We start from the raw sequence: 19,831 nt of genomic DNA on the forward strand, positions 1-19,831 counted from the left end.
TAAACACCATATTCTGACCCCCATAACTTTTTTATACTTATGCCTACTGAGCTGTTTAGGGGCTCAGTTTTTGCGGGACAATTCATAGTTTTTATTGATACCATTTTGGAGTGTGCATGACTTTTGGATCACATTCTATTTCATTTTTTTGGGTAAGAGAAGCAATGATACGCCATTTGCCATATTGAATTTTTTTTTTTCCGATTTTAATATTATGGGCGTTTTATTGTTATTTACCGTATTTTTCGCCCCATAAGACGCACTTTCCCCCCAAAAAAAAGTGTGTGTGGGGGGGGGGGAAATGCCCCTGCGTCTTATGGGGCGAATGCTTCCATTTTACATTGCAGACTGCGATGTATGAGCCAGGAGAGAGGAGGGGCTGGAGTCCGGAATTAGGGGCGGGCCCGGTGCAGTCACTGTACTCTTACACCGGGTCCCGCCGCTCACCTCAGTATTTATAAAAATTAATCCTTATCCTGTTAATAAGTTTAAATAAAGCTGCGCTCTCCCCTGTTCCCCTGTATCAGTACAGCACTCACGAAAAAGCTTCCATAGCAGGCAGAGCGGAAGGCATCAGTAACGTCACTCACTGACGTCGAGCGCCTGCTTCTCCCATTTTATGAATGAAGCAGGCAGAGCAGGCCCGCGACATCAGTGAGTGACGTTACTGCTGCCGTCCGCTTGTTCATAAGTGCTGTACTAATACAGGGGAACAGGGGAGAGCGCAGCTTTAGTTAAAGTTATCAACAGGATAAGGATTAATGTTTATAAATACTGCGGTGAGCAGAGGGCCGGTGTATTGGGGGACACTGTTATGAGGGGGATCTGTGGATGACATATAGCAGTGTCATCCACAGATCTCCCTCATAACAGTGCCATCCACAGATCCCCCACCCCATAACAATGCCATCCACTGATCCCCCACCCCATAACAATGCCATCCACTGATCCCCCACACAATAGCAGTACCATCCACAGATGCACCATAACAGTGCCATCCACAGATTCCCCATAAACAGTGCCATCCACAGATCCCCCATAACAGTGCCATCCACAGATCCACCACATGACAGTGCGTCATCCACAGATCCCCCATAATAGTGTCATGCACAGACCACCATTAATTCAAAACCCACCAAAAGCACACCTAAATATTTTTTTTCTTATTTTCCTCCTCAAAAATCTAGGTGCGTCTTATATGCCGGTGCGTCTTATAGGGCGAAAAATACGGGTAGGTTTTTTTTTTATATGAAAAGGGGGTGATTTAAATTTTTATATTTTTTTTATTTTTTATATATTTTTTTACCTTTTAAAATAAAAAAATTATCATAATTTTAAGGCTCATAAATGATCTTATAAATTATGTTTTTGAATTTTTCATTTTGATCTATAAGCGATTAAAAAAATGACAATTTCTTTGCATTTTGCTAATTTCCTATGTTGGCCTGCCATCTGGTGGCCAAAATAAGAATTGCAGCATTAATGCTCTGAATTTCTTCATAGAGATTCAGAGCATTCAGCGCATGTACTGAAGTCCCGATTGGCCGCACGGGGCTTACTTGATCACGGCATCTAAAGCATTTAATTACTGCGATCGGCATTATTGCCGGTTGCGGTAATTAGCCGCAGGTCTCTGCTGTTTGATACAGCAGAGACTTGCTGGCCATGACGCCTGCTGCACGCGTGAGCGGGCGTCATGCTTGCACAGCGCTACCAGCGGTACCATGTACGGCGCTGGTAGCAAAATCGTTTAGCACACTATAAACAATGCATTTTTCTTTGTGCCATTTTTGTGGCCAGCAAAAAACACACCACCTGTGAAAAACACTTGAAATTAATGGAGTTTTATGCAAATGAAGACATCGTTGTAAAAATTGGTGTGGAACACAGATGAGCATCATGCACAACAGGAAGATCCTATTAAGTAATTATTGAAATGCTTATATGCACTTTTTATGGGTACGGGGTCTCAACCAATGCAGAGTCACTCACAATTCATGGTTAAATGGCAGCATTTTTTCAAAAACTTGATATATGAATGATTTTAGGAAGTTCACTTATACAAAGGGGTTGTCCGAATTATGGAAAAAAAATATATAGCACTGTAAATCTGATGGTCAGCGATATATAACTAAGCTAAGCAAGTTTTAGGCAAAAAAATATCTATTTCCTCATTTCCCTGGTTCTCTTCTGACCCTTTGTTTACTTGCAATATAAACAATGACTGCTAAGGGAGTGAATACAAGAGCTGCCCTGAGTGACATCTGCCTGCTGGGGGACTCAGCAGCATGTTGTATTTGTAGGACTACAAGTCCCAGCTGTATAATGACACTGCTAAGGGAGTGAATACAAGTTCTGCCCTGAGTGACATGTCTGCCTGCTGGGGGACTCAGCAGTATGTTGTATGTGTAGGACTACAAGTCCCAGCTGTATAATGACACTGCTGATACACACAGGATCTTCCCCCTACCTGTTCTTGTGCAATGCTCTGCAGAACTCATCTGTCAGCTCCTGTGCCCAGCATTTGTCTCCTCACTGCCTGCAGCTACACAGTAAAGCCTTCAGCCCTCTGCCTGTGCAGCTGAAGGGGTTAAGAATCCTGGGAGAGAGCAATAAGCAGCAGGCGGCAGTGCAGGGGGCCTGGCCAGATCTCAGGCTTGTAAACGACCTTTATCAGAGCAGGGAGAGAAGCTGACATCACAGGTCATGTGACACTCAGTGAAATATGAGAAACCAGCCACTGGAGATAAAGTGAGTTAATTGGAAAGCTGTTACATTTGCCTAGTTAGAAAAATAGAAAGAATAAAAAAAATAACTCAGACAACCCCTTTAAGTGTCGAACAAACTATAAAGTTTACATGAAAAAAAATTTGGAACAGGAAACAATCCTGTATACTTGGAAAAAAAAGGGATATTAATATTGTACTTGAATCAATTATTACAGATAAATTGACATGCTTAAAAATATCCTTTGGTTCATTTATTCCTACTATCAATAGTATCTATCTAAAAAGTTACCTGAAACAAGGTACACTTTAGAAATGTCTACCAGCCTTTGCTTCCCAAGTCCATTATTGAGCCTTAGGTGACTGTGTCTCTGTCCCTGGTTCATTGGTTGTATTCCTTGGACTTCCCTTGGTAGGTCCTAGCCACTACATACTGGGAACACCTCACAAGGCCTGTCATTTTGGAGATGCTCAGAACCATTCATCTATCCATCACAATTTGGTTCCTGGGACAGGTGATCACATGCTAAAATGCCTCCTTTTTTCCTGCTTCCAACACATCAACTTCAAGAACTAAATGTTCATTTGCTGTCCAACATATTCCACCTCTTGATATGATCTATGTAATTTACTTAATCTTTCATTGGTTTTAATGTTAGAATCACTATATGTTATATGTATACATCGCTAAATGTTATAAGTAGACATAGAAGTATGGCTACCAAGATTCAAGTTTTTGTTGGATGTAATAATCAGAATGTATTTTGACAGAGATAGTCGTTTACTCTTCTTCAGTGCGTGAAACACCTGATGGTCAGGTTGTTGGTTTAAGAAGAGAAGATTCCACTCCATCCTTTAAGACAGTCCAGATTTTGGGGTGTGTAATGAGCCTCATTAGGTGGTCAGTATGTTTTTGGAGTGAGGGAGAAAATCATAGAAACAAAAACACAAAGAACACACAAACTCCATGTAGAAGTTGTCAGGATTCCAGTTCTGCAAGACAACGGTGCCAACCACTGAGCCACCGTGCCCACTGAGGCCAGATTAAAAGAGAAAGCTCTGTCAATTATAGTATGTGAAATCACCTAAGGCCACTTTTACACAGCCAGTATTTTGGTCAGTATTTTACATCAGTATGTGTAAGCCAAAACAGGGAATAGGTCCAAAAACACAGCAGAAGTACAAATCTTTCCTTGACAGTTTTTCTGTTTAATCTTCTCTACTGGTTATATCTTAATACTATTGAGGCAAAATACTGACCAAAATACTGCAGTGAAAGTGTCCTATTGTTATTGATTCTGTTCATGCTTTGTATTATGCTTTGTATGTAAACCAAAAATATGTCTGTATGTGGCACTGTTTAGTTAATTATGCCCTGACCCAGCAGAGGGAATGAGCTTTCCCCACTGAGGGAGGAGCTATCCAACGCCACTTCAGTTTAGCTCCGCCTGTCATTCAGAATAGAAGCCAGTTCAGCTCTAGGAGAAACATCATTACTGTTGAGAGAACAATTCCTGAGGGAAAACTGGAGAAGACATTCATAGACTGTCTGGGATTACAAGGCCATGTATGCTAGCAAGGTATTAGCTTTTTATAGCCAATATAGATTTTGCTGTTTGTGGAAAGAGTAACAGTTAAGGGATCATTCACACGTATATAACGGATTTGTAGGATTTGCACCCAGTCATAGGACTGCAATACTTATTTTTCAGAGTTATGCACGAATGTGATTATCTTGTAAAGTGATTAGAAGGAGCTCAGGGACTACTCTTATTATCATCATTGTTACAGTTTGCCTACATAGAGCTATTGGGAAGAGAATGCACTGTGAATTGTTTGGAAGTGTGCCTTGATATCTTTGGATGTACTACAACTCCAATTCTGCACTTTAATAAAGATGTTTATTTTCTAAAACTGGCCTTGTTACTGACTTCAGCACCATTCGCCGGCCACAGAACCTACATCTCCTGCCCTGCACCCGTACAACACTCATAACACCAAGGGCACCTCAACTACCATCAGGTAGGAGCCCCAACATCAGGGTGTGCCCCAAGGAAAGAAAGGGTGTGTCCTCCTGTCATTGACCTGGGACTAGGAAGCATCTGTGAGAGGATTGCCACTGTGAATGATCATTGCAGCTAGAGCCACTACCACTCCCAACCTCCACTCTGCTCCTCCAGGGATTGCAGCATTTACACATAAGTGAACTTTTCATAAGTATTGATGAGGTAATGTAAATCTATAAGTCTATTTACATGGTCATATGTGGTCAAAACATTTGCATTTTTTTTTTCTTTTTAATCAGACATGTACTACTTTCAACCGTTCTGGATATGAAAAACACCCACTGATGTTCATGGAGATTGAATAAAATATGTGTGCATCTGTATGTGATCATCATTGCATCAGTATGTCATCAGTATTGCATCTATTATTCAAAATGGCTGCATGTAGTTCAATGGCATGTCTAGAAGAGAGAAAAAGAAGAAAACGACCCCAGGAGTCCCCCAACATATATAGCAAGGGCAGTGCCCGTATAATAACCAAATATAGGGGGACACCCGAAAGAAAATAACTCGGTACAAGCTCCGAGCATGACGGCAGAAAACAGAAGAAAAGAGCTTAGAGTACCATAACTTAGAAAAATATACGTTTTTATTAAATTCATGATAAAAAACACACATATAGTGAATGCCAAGGACAGGGTAAGGGAGCAGGGGAAAAGAGAACGAGCGCCATCCTGGATGGACACACTGGTCACAACATATAATGGTCTATCAGTAGGGTAACTGCAGATATGGGAAAAACAACTAGTAATGTATGGTACAATGACCAACCCATAGGTGCAGACCTTTAAGAATAATTGGTTGTAGAGGGTGAGTGGAGATCAAAAAATGGTCAAACCGCCATGGCTATAGTGCATAGTATATGGTACAAGAAACATAGATAATACTATGTATAAACAGTGTACCAAATGGATCAGCAGTAATGAACCAGGCGAAATAGCTCAACGTTAGCAACACATAGCCATGGCTGGGAACCTGTGATCAAGGACTCACCGATATGGGACCAGATGTGAACAGAAAAAACAGGATGGCGCTACCCCAACGCGCGTTTCGGCGTGCCTTCGTCAGGGGGTAGCGCCATCACTGCGGACCAGGTATTTATGTCTCCTTCAACCAATGGAAATAAAGCAGCACTCACTCATCTCCTGGTGTGTTGGTGGAGTGGCGCGCGCAATCCGCACACAGTCACTTCCGGCAATCCCACAGCCGGCGTCCCGCCGACACGCCCACACCACATGACAAGTCACATGATCGGGCAGCGTGACGTACGGACGCTCGGGCGCGAGATGCCGTGGGTGGCGACGAACGGCGCGCGCACGCAACACAGAAGGGGAGGAGGAACGGGACGTCTGTACCTCAAAAGAAAATGTGGCATATGAATTTAAAAACAACATATGTGCTGGCATATCAAATTTTACAATTATATGGACAGCCCTACATGCGCTAATCATAGGTATGCACATATGAAAGTGACAACATACATTTTTACAAATAAATAGCATAATGTAAATCTCATAATGACGTATGCATGGATATATGATAATACAATATAAACACTAGATATATTATATACATAATAGGCACATATATATACAATTTCATCATGCTGTGACATAGCATAAACATATAAATATATAAATGTACAATTCATTAGCATGATAAACAGAGTTAAGGAATGGGCAGCGAAAGACACGTCACATATAAATATATAAATGTACAATTCATTAGCATGATAAACAGAGTTAAGGAATGGGCAGCGAAAGACACGTCACATATAAATATATAAATGTACAATTCATTAGCATGATAAACAGAGTTAAGGTATGGGCAGCGAAAGACACGTCACAATTTAAGATAATGCCAACAATGATTGAATAGAGGATAACAAAAAATACATGAATCAAGTATAAAGTGGATTCCAGCAAAAGCCATGTATGATGGGTCAACCATGATTAAAAATGAACAATGAAGTTAGAAATGACAATCATATTAATACCCAAAATAAGATGCATGATAATGAAATAAATAGATATACAGATATGAATATTAGATATGCAATAAAAATCTATATACAAAATGAAACAGGGTACAAGACCCAAAGGACCAATCAAAGGATTCAATAAAGAAAGATAATAAAGTGACGAAAAAGTTTACATGCCATTTAAGAAATTCATGAATGGCGATAAAGATAAAAGTGCAATTGAAGTGCTGGTGCATAAATGTGAGGGGGTGAGAGATGGTGAGAAAACTGATGGAAAGAATGAAAAGTGCGGAAGAAAAAAGTGAAAAGGAATACAGTGCTAGAAGATGATGATAATCAAATAGATAGTCGATCCAAGATCCATAAACACGTGATAATGCTCAATTAACATCCATAATCAAAATATCATGTCAAATGGGTGAGTCGACAATGGCGTAGCTAGGCTTCTGGAAAAGTGGACAACCACAATAGCGGAATCCAAAATTGCTTCAAGCAGAAAAATAATAAAGCAGACGTCCCTACAGAGCGATGTAAAAGTGCTGTGGAGGAAGACAAGAGAATAGATAAAGGGATAAGAAAGTTAATAAAGTTAATAAAATTTGTAGGTAAATAACACACATGCTGTTAAAAGAAAAAATCGGGTCCACAGACGTGGGCCCAACGGCTACAGAAAAGCAGAGAATCCCAGGTTTTCATTTAGACCCTCGGGACGTAGTGTCCCCAGGGTCCAAATCCAGCGGCTTTCACACTGGGCTAGCCTTTTAGATACACATCCTGCACGGAGGTCCACCTGAATACAATCAATCCCCTTTATTTTGAGGAGTTTCGGGTTGCAAGAGTGGAATTCCCTGAAATGCCTTGCAATCGGTTTAAGAACCTCACCATCCTTTTGTTCTTGTGCATTTAGGATATCCCTCACATGCTCCCTCACACGGACACGAAGTTCTCGTGTCGTGAGGCCTACATAGATCTTGGGACAGGGACAATGGGCGTAATAGACTACTCGTGTGCTGGAGCATGTAAGAGTATGGTTAATCCTGAATGTTTTAGTGCCCGAGGAGTCTGTGAAGTCAAAAGACCGCTCCATATTGGGGCACGCAGAACATTTGCCACACGGTCTGAAGCCGGTCTTGGGACTACCCTGTCCAAAGAACAGGGGAGGGAGAGTTGGTTGAAGGTAACCTCTGACCAAATTATCACGCAGGGTGTTAGCCCTGCGAGCTGTGACCAAAGGTCGTGGAGGTAAAAGTCTTTCCAAGACCGGGTCAGTTAATAGGATCGGCCAATGTGAGGCTAAGCAGTTCCTCATTTCGTCCCAGTGGGAGTGATATTTGCTTATAAAGCGGATCCTATTGTCAGGTGTCTTATCTCCCTTTATTTGGAGAAGTTGGGCCTGTCCCTGCAGCTTTGCCCGCCGATATGCCTTTTTAATAGAGCGATGACTATAACCTCTCTTGAGGAAACGATCTTTCAGCTCACAGGCTCGCCTCTCAAAAGTTGCATAGTCGGAGCATATGTCTAGAAGAGAGCCTATCAGTGTTACTCATCAGTATTATTCATCAGTAGGCATAGGGAAATCGAGCTTTGGATCATAGATCCGAAGTCAAATTCGTTCGAACACTTCGTTTTAATGCTGTCATAATTCTTTTCACCCGAAGTCGCTCGAGACTTAGGTGAATGAATTCTGTAATCATTTATGCATCTTTAAAAACATTTAAAATGAGCAATCCGAAGTCAGGTTTGGTACCAAAGCCGATTTCAGATTGCTTTTTAAAAAAAAAATTTAAGACGCAGAAGTGATTACCGAATTCATTCACCGGAGTCTCTTGCAGAAGTGATTACCGAATTCATTCACCGGAGTCTCTTGCAGAAGTGATTACCTAATTAATTCACCGGAGTCTCTTGCAGAAGTGATTACCGAATTAATTCACCGGAGTCTCTTGCAACTTCATCTGAAACGAATTATGCCTCCACGATGGCAATACATTTTAATGCTGTACGAGAGACAGGTCTCTGACAGTATTAAAACAAAGTGTTTCAACTTGATTTGCTCAACACTACTGATCAGTAATACTGATGCAATACAGATTAAATACTGATGACATACTGGCACAATTTCATCTAATTCATACTGGAGTAGTTCCACATGTGATGGATTCTGATATAAAATACTGACCTAAATACTGCCATGTGAAAGCAACCTAAGGCTAGGTTATATATTTTAGGTGCAGAATTCACAACATAGTACATAATAATGCTAATGAATGAGGCTTTAAAAAAGCAAACGATTTTCACGCTGAGGAAACAATCAGTGCGGTTTGTATAGCATGCTTAGAATGGTTTACAGGTGACATATTTGTTCCAAATTGTGACATCTGCAAAAAAATCACAGCAAAATCTGTGATGCCGTTTTCTGCTGCAGCAATAGCTACTCCTTGACAGTTGCCGATGTTGGTTACTGAATAAAAAAAAACTTTTGCTATGTTATAACAGCATATTAAAAGTTTTGATTGTTGGCGGGGTGAGTACTCAGACCCCAATGATTACTAGAACGAGGAGAGAAGTGCTCACGTAGTGCATTCTCTATCCTCACGGCAATAGAAAGCCGATCAGCCTAGCTCCATGCCACCTCCTGCATTGAGGAGAGGGAACGTTCTATTTCAGCGCTTCTCTCTCCTTGTTCTAAGGATCGCTATGATATATCAAAAGTTTTCTAAAAGTTCAATAACCATTTAAAGGCATTGTCAGATTTAAACATCCACTACAATATGCACTTTAAGGCCACATATGGCAGAACTATTCAGCAAATCTTTGTTACATGCAAGCATAAACAACTGATTTTTGGGGAGGGCATACAGTATAAACCTGCATTATTCAACCTAGACAATCGTTGTAGTTATCTGTATATTATTATTAAAGGGGTTGTCCAGTCTTTACGATGTCACATGAAGTCAATGGATGCTGTAGTAACCAGTTTCCTCCACTACAAGGTTCATAGATTGACAGAGATGTGTAGTTCGACTTTCCTGCACCGAAACAGCTGATTGGCAGAGTGTAGGGTTTTGGACACCCGCCGATCAGCTAGTGATGCCCTATCCTGGGGATAGGCCATCACTTAGTAAAGGCTGGACAACTACTTTAACCAACTAACACTTTTTCCCAGTCCAGCTCGGGCTCTGGGAAAAGGACTTAACTGTTCTGCTGGAGCCTAGCACAGGGAGAAGGGGAAAGGGGGAGCTTTAGCTGCTCATATCTCCTGATTGTTAGCAGCTAGGGACATGGGCCTGGTCTTGTTTGAAAGCTGGTATTTCCAGTTTCATACAATGAAACAGCATTTGCACAACACAAGCAGGAGATATCATTAGAAATCGAGTCGGGAATAAACATGGAAAAACCTGCTTTTACTTTCAATTTTAGCTGCATTTACTGCATCCCGATTTCTAACAGCGATATCTTCCCATGTAGTAAATATAATGCAGTGATTCTGTTATTGTTTTAAAGCTTGGAATGTCAGCTTTTTAGCTGTTTTCTATCCAGAGACAGGGGCAGCTAAAGCAGCGCCCCCTCCTCTTAAGTCTGGAGGAGGAGTAGGGAGGCAGTGGGGAAGCTAACAGCCTGCAGGAGGAAAGACAAAATAATAAAAAATATATAGAAGTTTGACGTTATCATTGTAGTGACCCACATAATAAAGTTATGTTATTTTTACAACACAGTGAATGCAGTAAATACATTTCCTAAAATTATGTTAAAATTGGTGTTTTTTTTAATCTCTGGTGTTATTTAACACACTAACCAAAACTGTTTCTAAAAAAACCTACAACTAATCCTGCAAAATAAAATAAAAATTAGAAGAAAAAATTAAAATGTTATGACTGCTGAAACACGAAGGGGGGAAATGTTACTGGTCCTAAAAACCTGTTTCACACTGGCGTGACTCTTTCCGGCAGGCTGTTTGTAACTACAGTGTACATCCGTGGGCTGCCGGAAGGCCGCCCAGCCCCATTCACTAGAATGGGGAGAGGCATACATCCAGCAGTAAATAAATTTCACAAAATGTTAAAATTGCAGTTTTTTTTTTATCTTCCCCAATGCAGCTGTATTTGTCTGGCTGCCTCTCAGCATATTTTCCATGCTGCCGCTGGATCTATGCCGCTCCCCATTATATTGAAAGGGGCTGGGTGGACTTTGGGCAGCTCACGGATGTACACTGTAGTTACGGATCCGGCAGGCTGTTTCTTTGCCAGAACAGCCTGCTGGAATGAGTAACGCCAGTGTAAAAGTAGCGTTAGGCTAAAATTAATTATGTCACTAAGGGGTTAAACTTGTAATTGTGTCCTCTGAGTTGTATGCCAAGAAGATTTACTTTAGACACATATTAAAAATGTACAATAAAAAGTGACTTTTTGGGGGGAGGGTTTTTCCCATTTTAATGTGACTGTTATGAGGTGAAGAGGATGAACTTCAATAAGAATGAACCTCAGAGAATGGGGGCTCTTTTGAACCTCTTCAAAACATCTATTAATACAGTAATTAATGTCTAAAAACCACCGTGTAACCATGTATAAATGATGCAAGATGTACTTTTTATCCCTGAAAATAGTCAATTTACTGATTTATAATTGTCAATGAGTTTATTTTCAAAAACATAAACATCAAATTAAGATTTAAATAGATAGAACAAAGAATATCTTTTTAAAAGCACTGTCAACAATTTTTCTAACTTTACATACACAGTAGAATCTGCAGTATTTTAAATATATAAGTGCAGTAAAACACAAAAGAACCCAGGGAGTGGTAAAACACACTTTACTGTGGTTGTTTGACATAATTTTCTAATATCTATCAATTTTCTTTATGCTGGCTGTAATATTTGCATAATATTACCCATGTATATCAGCGATAACTGAATCCTAGCCGCACATAAATAAAAGCTATCTGTTTATACCACAACTTTATGGACGCTTATGAAGGCAATACTGTAAATTATAGTTAGTTCCCTCATACAGAACATCATAAAAAGCATAGAGCATAATAATTAGCATATTTAATAAAGATGCAATGGACCCCTTTTATTTTATTTCAGAATTATTAAGTGCCAGTGTACTGATCCTGTGCAATTTGCTAAGTCATTAAGACATAAACCTAACTGCTTGTAGAGAAATAATTACTAAAATCATTTAGGTCCTGCAGGAGAGAGGCTGATATATAACATTTTTCGTCCGTTAAACAGCAGTGTCATTGCATTGCTTAGCAGACATTGTGAAACTTTTTGGCTGTGTATTACTTTATTTTCTGCCACTCTACAGTCATTGGGTAATGTAGGCAGGAACAATGGGTCGTCATTGATGGTCAGTACGTGTCACTGAGGTTTCTGGACTCGGTGAGGTAAGAGCAGTTTTTTCTCAAAGTGTCAGTTTGCAGATGGTGGCCGGCAGGTGGACTTATGAGGTGGCCATCGCCACAAAGTTACATTATGAACTAATAATTGGGAGAGACTTCTCTGCTTTCCCATCACCGTGGCCTGAGGCGAGAGTCACAAATACCCATAAGACTGGGATAACCCTAGCAGAGTGGCCTGGCTCAGGGGGAGACCATAATCCTGGAAGCCTGAGACTGAAGGGCCAGCGGTAGGGGTGACCACCACTTCGGTAGAAGAGGGGGAGAAAACCCTGCTAAGTGTGATGGTGGGAGATGTGGAGGACTTGACGTCGGGTCCAGAGTTGGCAGATCTCAATGTCTCCAGAGACAATTTTAGTACAGCACAGCACCAGGACCCGATGTTACAGCTAGGTGTCATCGAGGAGTCAAAAAGTGAATGGGCCAGTCTGATAGTGTTGATACCCAAGCCAGATGAGACGTTATGATTCTGTAACGGCTTCCACAAACTTAATGAGGTTTACAAGTTTGACGCATATCCCGTGCCCCGAGTGGATGAGCTTATTGAGAAGTTAGGCCAAACCCGGTATTTTTCTGTTTTGGACCTCACCAAAGGGTACTGGCAGGTACCTTTGATGGAGGCTGCCAAAGAAACTGGTTTCATTACACCAGAGGGGCTGTATCAGTACAAGGTATTACCCTTTGGTCTACATGGCGCTCCCTCCACGTTTCAAAGGATAATGGACATTGTACTCTGTCCACATCGTCGGTACGCTTCGGCATACCTGGACAATATCGTTATCCACAGCACCGACTGGGAAAGTCACCTACCTGAAGTACAGGCTGTAGTGGACTTCCTTACGAAGGCTGGCTTAACTGCTAACCCAAAAAAGTGCGCGATAGTGTTAGAAGAGACCAAGTACCTGTGGTATGTAATTGGGCGCGGAATTATCAAACCTCAGGTAAACAAAATTGAGGCAATTCGGAATTGGCCCCGACCTGTCACTACTTGGCAAGTAAAGTCGTTCTTGGGAATGGTGCGATACTATATGTTTGTCCCCCACTTTGCTACAGTGGCCACACCATTGACAGGCCTTTTGAAGGGACTCAAGGCTTTCTCCGCTATGAAATCAGCCCTGTGTGGGTCCCCAGTTTTGGTGACGTCCGACTTCAAAAGGGAGTTTAAAGTGCAGACCGATGCCTCCGAGGTAGGTCTCGTTGCTGTACTGTCTCAAGAAGTCAACGGGGAGGGGCTTACCCTAGCCGAGACCAGGTATAGTATAGTGGAGAGAGAGTGCCTGGCTATCAAGTGGGTACTTGAGTCTCTCCACTATTATTTGTTGGGGAGAAAGTTTTGTCTGGTGAACAACCACTCCCCTCTCAAATGGATGAGCCAGGTCAAGGACAGAAATGCTCAGGTCACCCGATGGTTTCTGTCTTTGCAAAATTTAACGTTTTCGGTGGATCACAGGGCAGCCCGGTTACTAGGAAACGTGGATGCCCTGTCCCAGGTACACTCAGGGGAGGTATGTAGGAAGGATGATCATTGATGGTCAGTAAGTGTTGATGGTCAGTAAGAGGTTCCTGGATGATCATTGATGGTCAGTAAGAGGTTCCTGGCCTCGGTGAGGTAAGCGCCAGTTTTTCTCAAAGTGTCAGTTTTGCAGATTGCAGTCTGACACTTCAGCTGGGAGAATGGCAAGACCAGCCTATCACCCGGCAACCAACTAAAGACTGCCAGATTAAGTAGTTACTACCCATATATAACCTTTTGGGATTCACAGTGCATAATCACAGCAAACATTTTGAATTGGTGAATCTGAGGCCTTAGTCACACAGTGTTTGGTCAGTGATTTCTATCAGTGATTTTGAGCTAAAACCAGGAGTGGATCCTCCACCAAGATAGGATCTCAATAGTGGGAGAAAATGCTTCAGTTTTTCCCCTATTCATTGTCAATGGAGACAAAACTGAACAAAACGGAATGCACCAGAATGCATTCCATTCCATTTGGTTGCGTCCCCATCGAGAACAGAATAATGCTGCAATCTGCGTTTTTCTGTCCGCGATGTGGTGCGCAGCAAGACGGATCCGTTATGACTCATAATGTAAATCAATGAAGACGGATCCATTTTCTCTGACACAAAAGAAAACAGATCTGTCTCTCATTGACTTACATTGGTTTTAGAGGCAGATCCGTCTTGGCTATTTTAGACATAATACATACGGATCCGTTCAAAACGGATGCAGGCAGTTGTATTATTATAATGGAAGCGTTTTTGCTGATCTATGATGGATCCAGCAAAAACACTGGTGTGAAAGTAGCCTAAGGTGTAGTAGAAAGATTTACAACTGTTCTGTGTTTTTCATCCGCATTTGGTTTTGGCCCACAATCACTGATTGAAATCACTGACCAAACACTGACATTTGAATAAGGCCTAAACCTTTAAATTCCCAAATATCTTTTATTAGTTATAATGGCTCATTTTGTCTAGGTAGCAATCATTAGAAGAAATAAAATGGCCACTGTCCTATTAGTACACACAAAACCTGTCCTAATCACACAGCAGGACAAGTTACTTCAGAACACTGAAGTAAAAAGCTGCCTCATCCTCCTCTCTTTTCTGCTTGTCATGTATTATGATCCTGTATACAGTTTCATATGATCTTCAGCTAAATCTCTGTAGGAATGCAGTTCATGAGGTGACATTAAGTACAATCACAAGTACTAATCACATACATATGCCACCATGAAAGTTAAGCTGCACTTCCCCCCAAAAAAAAATTATAATTTTTTTTATTTTCAACCGTGTTAACCTGCCCCCCCCCCCCCCCAATTTTTTTTATTTATAAATTTTAATCGTGTGGAAAGTTAGTACATGGAAACTGACCCTCAGGCATTAGTGGCAAGATTCAAGCCCCAGAATTGCCTTGACTGTGATAAAATGTCAGTATTGATGCGGTAATCACGTACGTATGCTGCTTAATAAAATAGAATTCCCTCCAAAAAAGTTTACATTTCAACAGTATTGAAAGTGAGTACCCGGAAGCTGACCCTCAGGATCTAGTGGCATGATGCAGGCCCCAGCATTGCCTGGACTGTTATAAAATCTTGGTATTGACGCAGTAATCGTGTACATTTATGCTGTGCCATAAAGAAATTTATCCACCCCTACCCCTAAATGTATATAATTTTTTTTATCTGTAAGCAATGATGTGCAGAATTTAAAAATTTGAACCGTGTGGAAATACACGTAAACCGATGATTGATAGGCATTTGTAGCATGATGCAGGCCACAGCAGTGGTACAGAATGCGATAATAGGCAGACAGACAGCAACAGTGGCAAGATGGGGCTCTGCCAACAAGGGGAACTGGGCGAGGTCTATACATCGTAATCAGTCGATGGAGTGTGAAAATCTTCCTGAATCTAGGCTTGGTTCGTTTTGACAAAAGTGATGTTTTGGACACTTGCGGAGGACAACTTAGTCCGTTTGGGTGTCACCATGCTCCCTGCTGCGCTGAAAAACCTCTCCGAGATGACACTGGAGGCAGGGCAAGAAAGAAGATAGCGCTGTGCCAGTTTGGGCCACTGTTTCAATATGCCTGCCCAGAATTCCATGGGGTCAGGGAACTGGGTATGCGACCTGAAAATGAGCTATGAGATGGGAGCTGTTGGCTTGCTGACTGACCTCACCCAGACGTGACACATGGAAAAGCTGTTCCATCAGGTGGAGGAGTCAAATGGCTGCTTCTGCTGCTGCAGCTTCTGCTGCTCATGGCAGCGGGAGAGGGGTAACTGTAGGGGCAGAAGGGAGCCTACCTTTCAGACATGCTGGCAGCTTGTGTTTGCTCGCCATTCGCTGCGGCAAGCTGCATACACAGTGTTTCCTGTTAGTAATGTAATTTGTCCTCCCTTTCTGCCAGAGGAAAATTTCTTCTTCCGTGGTCCCCTGTTGCATGAGTGTCAGTTCTAAGTGTTCTAAGATAAATATGAGATGGATGACTTAGTTCATGCTGCAGTTTTACCTGCTGACAAACTTTGTGGCCTCTTCTAAGGGCTTAAGCACCCAACAGGCTTCTCGGATGAGCTGCCACTGCCTGACCTCGAAGCGACACATGCTCCCTGTTGCTAAGGCTATCTGGTGCATGACAAAATCATTCACGGCTTTCCGCTGCTGATAAAGCTTGAGCATGTGCAATGTCAAATTCCAGCAAGCTGACATGTTGCAGATTAAGTGGTGTAGCGGCAGGCTTTTCTGTTGCTACAGGTCTAGAAGAGCGTTCCTCGCCACATAAGAGTAGCTGAAATGCTTGGACTTTGCCAGCCCCTTGCGCAAGCCAGTGTACTTATTTAGAAAGTGCTGCACCACTAGGTTGATAACGTGCTCCACGCAGAGAGCATGTGTTATTTTGCTCAGGTTCAGGGTGGCCACGATGTTGCGCCCATTGTAGATGACCACCTTGCCCAGTTGGAGTCGGTGGGGTGACAGCCAGCGGGATGTTTGCTGCTCGATGTACCTGAGCAACGGGCAATGCTTGACCTGACACATGTGATAGGAAGGAGGGGTTGTGCAAGCAAACCTGTGCCCCTCTGCTGTTGGGGACGGGAACGTATCCATGGAGGAGTTGGAGGCAGATTAGTGCCTGGTGTGGGAGTCTACTTGCCAGGGTACTGCCTCACCGCTACCAGAAAAAAACATTGATCTAGTGGACCATGAAAGACATGTACTTTCCCTGCCCATAAGAGCTGCTCCAGGTGTCCACCATGTTGTAAACCTTGCTGTACAGTAAGAATTGCAGGGAGCTGCCCACATTGTCTGCCACATGAGAGTACAAGGCAGGGATAGCTTTTTGGGAGAAATAATGCTGGCTCGGAATCTTCCAGCAAAGCTGAGCAGATGCCATTAGCTCCTTAAAGGCAGTAGACTCTTCTAAATGGTACAGCAGCAACTGCACCACCAGAAACTTGGCCAGGTAGGAATTAAGCTTGCGTACCATTGGATTGCAGGGCACTTAGAATTATTTTCTGGCCACACATTCTGTTATCATATGTTATGATGTTATCAATGGCTGACGATGGAGCGGAGGAGGAAAAGGGGGCATCTGAGTGGGAGACGCAGAAAGGGATGATAACGATGTGAAAGACACCGTACTGCTTGTGGATGCGGTCTGGCTACTGCAAACTACACTGGAAGAAGGAGTCTGGCTGTCACCTCTGATGGGGTGATGCTGCTTCCTGTGGTTTAACAGAGCTGTGGTGCCTACGTTTGTGTTTGCCTGCCCACGTTTTATTTTGCTATTGCACAAAGCAATGCTTTTGTCTTCCGGAAGCGTGGAAAAAAACTGCCAGCCTCCTCCTCTACCTCCTGCTGATAGTTTGAATATAATCACCCCCCCCCCCCCCCCCCCCGAAAAAAAATCATATATTATAAAAAATGTGTGAAATAGGGAAACTGATTTGGGTCTAAATTCCTTATTATTCCCAAATACATTTGAGTGCTACCCTGTCTATTGGTGTAGTAATCATGTATACATGCTGCTAGTTTGAATATAACTAACAACCCCCCCCCCCCCATAGAAAATAAAAAAATGGTTAAAAACTTTTGAAATAGGGAAATTGATTTGGGCCTATATTCTTTATCACTTCCAGATACTTTTGTGTGCTACCCTGTCTATTGGGGTAATAATCACAACTATATGTGGGTTTAATTGCATTTAACAATCCCCCCCAAAAAATTTAATTCCGACTGTGTGGAGGCTGAAAATACGTAAATAGAAGACTGAGGCTTGACACTCAATTTCAACTCAGCACACACAGGTACATTGCTTTCACACTCTGGGTATTGCTGCAGTAATCACAAATATATGTGGGTTTAGTTGCATTTAACAATCCCCCAAAAAAGGACAGTATTTTTGACCCTATAAGATGCACCTGCCCACAAGACACACCTAGGTTTTTGAGGAAAATAAGAAAAAAAATAATTTTGAACCAAAAGGTATGCTTTTGGTGGGTTTTGAACTAATGGTGGCTTGTGAATGACACTATTATGGGGGATCTGTGGATGACGCACTGTTATGCATCTGTGGAGGACACATTGTTATGGGGGATCTGTGGGTGGCATCTTATGCTATATATGTGTTATTCACAGATATTCCCCATAACAGTGTCCCTGTGTACAGTAAATAGTGACCCTAATACAAGTGGGGGTCGGCAACTGGTGTTAAAATCGCTGCGGGGCCCTGTGCAGTCACTGTGCTCTAATATACCGGGCCCCGCACACACGGTACTTGCAGGCAGGCTGGCCAGTCACACACTTCCTCAAGGAGCATGCTCCGCCTGCTTCATTAATAAAGTGACCGGAGCATTTGCCGTGAGGAAGTGAGTGACTGGCCAGCCTGCCTACAAATACGGGTGTTCAATAGTGAGTACTAAGGTACGCGGATTGCGCTACCTTGTAGTTTAAATATGGATTGCCTACAGTTAACATATTAATTGCCTACAGTTTACATCTGAATACTTGTGTGTGCGGGGCCCGGTGTAAGAGCACAGTGACTGCACCAGGCCCTGCCGCGAGTTGCCTCCAGCCCCTCCTCCCTCCCCGCTGATACATCGCAGCCTGCAATGTAAAAATGGCAGCATTCTCACCATAAGACTTTTGGGGAAAATAAGTGCGTCTTATGGGGCGAAAAATACAGTAAATTCTAACGGTGTGGAAACTAAAAATACGTTAATAGACGACTGAGGAGTTACGATCAATTTCAACTTAACGCACACAGGTAGATTGCTGCCCCACTGTATGTATTGCTGAAGTATTCATGTAAATATGCGCCTTAATTAAATTGAAAACATCCCCCCCCAAATAAAAATGTAATTGCGATTGTGTGGAAACTGAAAATATGTAAACGGAAGCTTAATGCTCAATTTCAACTTAATACACAAAGGTAGATTGCTGCCACTAAGTGGGTATTGCTGCAGGGTAATTATATTATGTACAGTACAGACCAAAAGTTTGGACACACCTTCTCATTCAAAGAGTTTTCTTTATTTTCATGACTATGAAAATTGTAGATTCACACTGAAGGCATCAAAACTATGAATTAACACATGTGGAATTATATACATAACAAAAAAGTGTGAAACTACTGAAAATATGTCATATTCTAGGTTCTTCAAAGTAGCCACCTTTTGCTTTTATTACTGCTTTGCACACTCTTGGCATTCTCTTGATGAGCTTCAAGAGGTAGTCAGTCACCTGAAATGGTTTTCACTTCACAGGTGTGCCCTGTCAGGTTTAATAAGTGGGATTTCTTGCCTTATAAATGGGGTTGGGACCATCAGTTGCGTTGTGGAGAAGTCAGGTGGATACACAGCTGATAGTCCTACTGAATAGACTGTTAGAATTTGTATTATGGCAAGAAAAAAGCAGCTAAGTAAAGAAAAACGAGTGGCCATCATTACTTTAAGAAATGAAGGTCAGTCAGTCCGAAAAATTGGGAAAACTTTGAAAGTGTCCCCAAGTGCAGTCACAAAAACCATCAAGCGCTACAAAGAAACTGGCTCACATGCGGACCGCCCCAGGAAAGGAAGACCAAGAGTCACCTCTGCTGCGGAGGATAAGTTCATCCGAGTCACCAGCCTCAGAAATCGCAGGTTAACAGCAGCTCAGATTAGAGACCAGGTC

The sequence above is a fragment of the Bufo gargarizans genome, chromosome 2, assembly GCF_014858855.1.
Source record: "Bufo gargarizans isolate SCDJY-AF-19 chromosome 2, ASM1485885v1, whole genome shotgun sequence".
NCBI classification, from domain to species: Eukaryota; Metazoa; Chordata; class Amphibia; order Anura; family Bufonidae; genus Bufo; species Bufo gargarizans.